Source organism: Phyllostomus hastatus, unplaced genomic scaffold, assembly GCF_019186645.2.
Source record: "Phyllostomus hastatus isolate PE091 unplaced genomic scaffold, TTU_PhHast_1.1 phas_scaffold_78, whole genome shotgun sequence".
Taxonomy (NCBI): Eukaryota; Metazoa; Chordata; class Mammalia; order Chiroptera; family Phyllostomidae; genus Phyllostomus; species Phyllostomus hastatus.
Genome location: NW_025334041.1, coordinates 27074967 through 27079327, shown reverse-complemented (window position 1 = coordinate 27079327; position 4361 = coordinate 27074967).

Here is a 4361-nt window from a genome sequence, read left to right as displayed (position 1 = left end):
TCACCATTCCTGAGCTGAACGCCACACGCGGTGCCATTGTTTCATGTTGTTTTCTGCACAGCCTGGACTGGCACTACATTACTATACATGTGTAGTCTCCTGGACATTGATAACATCCTAAGGGCAGGGGCTGAACCTAGGATGTCTGAGCTATAAGGGAATTCAGGGATCATCTACCACGAATTCAAAATTTTTAGAATGCAACTGAATCTAACAATTTTGATTCACACCCTTAGGGTCAGAACCCACATTTGTGATCATAAATCTAGTCTCTAATTCCCAGCCCAGTGCCTTGCCCCACAAACAGTCTAGTGATCAGATTCTGCACTATCCCTTCACAGGAATAAGGGCAAGTAAAATCTCCTTTTATTTTTTTTGTTTATTTGTTTAGGCCAAATCATCTCTGCCTCTCTCGCTGTCTTTCCACCTCTCTTCACTTGCTACTTCTGGTCATTCCTTATTCCCTGAAGGATCTCAGGCAGCTGCCAAGGAGTCACTATTTCTCTAGGTTTTCCCACAAAGCAGATATTGCTCAGAAGATATCTTTGATCCCACTGGGTTTTGGGACCAAAAGTATGGACATCTGCCTAGACTTTCCTTCAGAAAGTCCTGACCACAGGAGGAGGCTGGTTAAAGATTCATTTTCTCCCACATACCCCGCCTGACATTTATGCAGTTTCTTGTTCTCTTTTGGGCTATCCTTTCTATGCGGACTTGGGGAGAGCCTCGGCATCTGCTTCAAGGCTCCTGCATGTGTTGTTCTAGATATGGACACCAAAAACTTGAGAGCTCTTTGTCATGTCGACAACAACAAAATCAGTCAGATGAGCTACTGTTTTATGGTTTTTAAAGATCACAACTGAATTCCTAATCACTTTTCATAGTCTTCAAAATGCAGAAGTGTCAGATTACTTATGTAAGTATTCCCACACAAATGGGGTGCTCAGTAAAGCCTTCCATTATTAGGGCCCCAGGAACTAGTAACAAAGATCATCCTGCTTGTATAGGAAGTTGATGTGATCCTGATTATAAAGATAGAGGAAGTGAAGCCTGCCAAAGTCAAGGAAGTTGCCCAAGGTTACATAGCCAAGGGGAGCTGGGATGTGAACCCAGGGGCATCTGGTTCCCACACCCAGGCTCTCTCCTCCCCACCATCTGCCTCTGCTGCTGAACACCACAGGTCAGATCCCTGCCTGGGGCTCCCAGTGTTTGGCCAATCAGGAGATGGGACAGCCCTGGCTCTTAGCTGACACACACATGCTAAGTAACTGTCCTTTTCCTTTACTCCTGAAACTGAAATGAGGCACTGGCTGGTAGGCTCAGTGGGTTGAATGCTGGCCTGTGAACCAGAGCATCACTGGTTTGATTCCCAGTTAGAGTACATGTGTGGTTTGCAGGCCAGCTCCCCGGTTGGGGGACACATGAGAGGCAACCACCTGATGTTTCTCTCACACATTGATGTTTCTCTCCCCCTTTCTTGGGGAGGAAATGAGGACAACTGTATTTGAACAACAATGAAAAAAAATGAAAAGCCTTGAAATGATACCATGCGAGCAATAGCATGAGGCCTAGATAAGACAGTCAGTTACTCCTCCAAGTGCTAGTAAAAACAAGAACTCCCATGAGAAGGATGTCCTAGATTTGTGTCTTTCTTCTCTTTGGAAGTTTGTGAGGTCCTGCAACGGGGTCAAATGAGATGGAGTTGGCAGGGAGGCATTGTTCTTTACTGAACTCTTACTAGTTTGCTTTTTTTTTTTGCAAGGATAAAATGGACTCAGAAGATAGTTGCTGTTTTCCCCTAAGACAGCCCATCTTCCCAAAAGGAAAATAGCACATATAAAAATTGAGGGAGGGAAATGAAAGCATTTTCTAATTTTCCAACTACCCTGAATCCCAAGAATAGCTGTGTCTGGGTGTCATTTTGCCTAGCAATAAGGTCACCTGGTTATTTAGTTCTCCTGACAGAAAATGGTTATTCCTTTTGCCCAGTTTCTGTGAAACACATCAGTGGTAAAGAGAAACAAACAAAAAAGATGGGGCAAAGCTTCTGTGACAGCTCAAACAAGTGGTTAACAAGCAGAAGTAGTGACAAGGGACCAGGACATGAGACCTCTGCAGGGACAAGTTTGCAGGAGACATTTCTACGCACACTAGGCCTACATGAAAGAATTGGACAAGGATTTGAAACTGATTTCATCTGTCTTAACGAGAAAGAGAGATTGTTGTCAGAGTCCCGATAATTGGTCTACATGGGGTGAAGCAATCTCTTAATTCCAAACTTGTATATAATAAAAATAAAATCTGGGCCCTGGCTGGCATAGCTCAGTGGATTGAGCATGGGCTGCAAACCAAAGTGTTGCAGGTTCGATTCCCAGTCAGGGCACATGCCTGGGTTGCAGGGCATGACCCCCAGCAACCGCACATTGATGTTTCTCTCTATCTCCCTCCCTTCCCTCTAAAAATAAATAAAATCTTTAAAAAAATTTTAAAAAAATCCCATGAGAGTTGTCTATACAAAATCATAGCTAAGCATATACAGAAAATACAATACAAATAATTTACTAAACAAAGTAAAGATTTTCTTTGTCTTCCCGAATCCTTACATGAAATTCTTCTGTACTTTAAGATTTAAAATTCTTTGTGACTGTTGCTGTCTTGTTTAGTATATTTCCAATTGGTCTTGCCACAGATGCATGTACTATTCGCTGCATGCGAGCTGAGTTAAGGTGTGCGCCTTGTGAGGAATACCAACGGCAGGTAAGTTTCAGAGAAACTAAAATGAGGAAAAGTCAGTCAAGTTGAAAACTATGTTGCTTCTTTAAATTCTGTGGGTGAATCGTCCAATGATTCTTAAAATCCTGCCGAAGATGACTGTAAAAATGCACTTGGACGTGGCATTGACGGAAGGCGCGTGTGTTTAAAGAGTGCTGTTTCAGGTCTGTAAAGGTACCGGACGGACAGCAGAGGCAGCCACGGGCTTGCAGAAACACACAGGTGAATCCTGAGTTGGGGTAACAGTGTATTCATCCCAGAGTGAAATCTGCTGAATCAGGCCTCACAGCTGTCAGCTCCCCGCCCACCTGCCACGCCCAATATTGTTGTCCCCCCCCCCCCCCCCCACAGACCAGCCAGGAGAAAATGCTCCTTAGTGGGCAGCTCACCAGAAGCACCATGAGGACCCCATTTGTGTAGGGCTCCTGGGAGGCTTTTATGCACAGTTAACTGTTGACCGGTGCCACTTTACTTCTAACAGCCTGCTGTTGACCAGAAGCCTTGCTAATAACATAAATTGTGGATTAACCTTTGGTTTTATATGTTATATGTATTGCATACTGAATTCTTACAATGAAGTAAGCCAGAGAAAAGAAAATGTAAAGAAAAGCATAAGGAAGAGAAAATACATTTACCGTATTTAAAAAAATCCACATCCAGGGTGGGGAAAGTAGGTTTATGGTTGTGAGTATGCAAAAGGGTTTATCATTGTAACATTTATTAATTATTGTATTATTTTCCATACAAACAATTGTAAGCTTACTTTTGCCCACCCCTGTATAAGGAGACAGCAGTTTCAAACCGTGGTCATTCAAGGGTCAACTGTGAAAGTTGTAACAATCAGAGTAGGCAGATTTCTCCCACCCATCACTTCCCATTCTTTTAGAGCTTTCATATGAAAACTTCCTCTGCAAAGAAGAATCGGTGATGTTATAAGCACAGTGGTAAGATAGTAACATGGCTGAACTATGGGGAAAAATGTTCCCTTCAAGTTTGAAATTAAGCCATTGTCTCAATTTTATGAATTTGTAAAATTGCCTAATGTAAGTTCTTTTCCCTACTACTACAGAAACACCTTCTCGAGTCCAGTTAGGGAACTAAAGGCACAGGAATATCAGTGACACGGCCCCTCCCGTCCAGAAATCCATCCAGGGAGAGGGGCACATCTCTGGAATGAATGATATGAGTATTGTCATCAGAGTGTGTCTAAAGTTCTCCTTGTTTTGGTTTAAAGTTTGCTAACAATTTCATCTGAGTGCTACAGCTGAATGCATAACACTGTCTTGACAGTTTCAGTTTAGGAAACTGGCTTCTCTCTAAAGCAACAGCTGTATGAGCTACCCCTGTCGTCATGAAAATGAGTGTAGACGAAGTGAGGTGGAGTGTGGAGGAATACTCTGGAGGCTTAAAAAATATTTGTAATGAAGAAAGATAACAGTAATGACTTAAATCTGGTCCTAGAAACTGGCAGGCTTTGCTGCGGTCTGCTTTCCTGGGTGCACTGATCGATTCAGAAATACCCAGAGACATACAGGTGATTGAAGAAAGTCAAATATTTTGTTCCGGTTTGAATTGCACTGCCTTGTTAG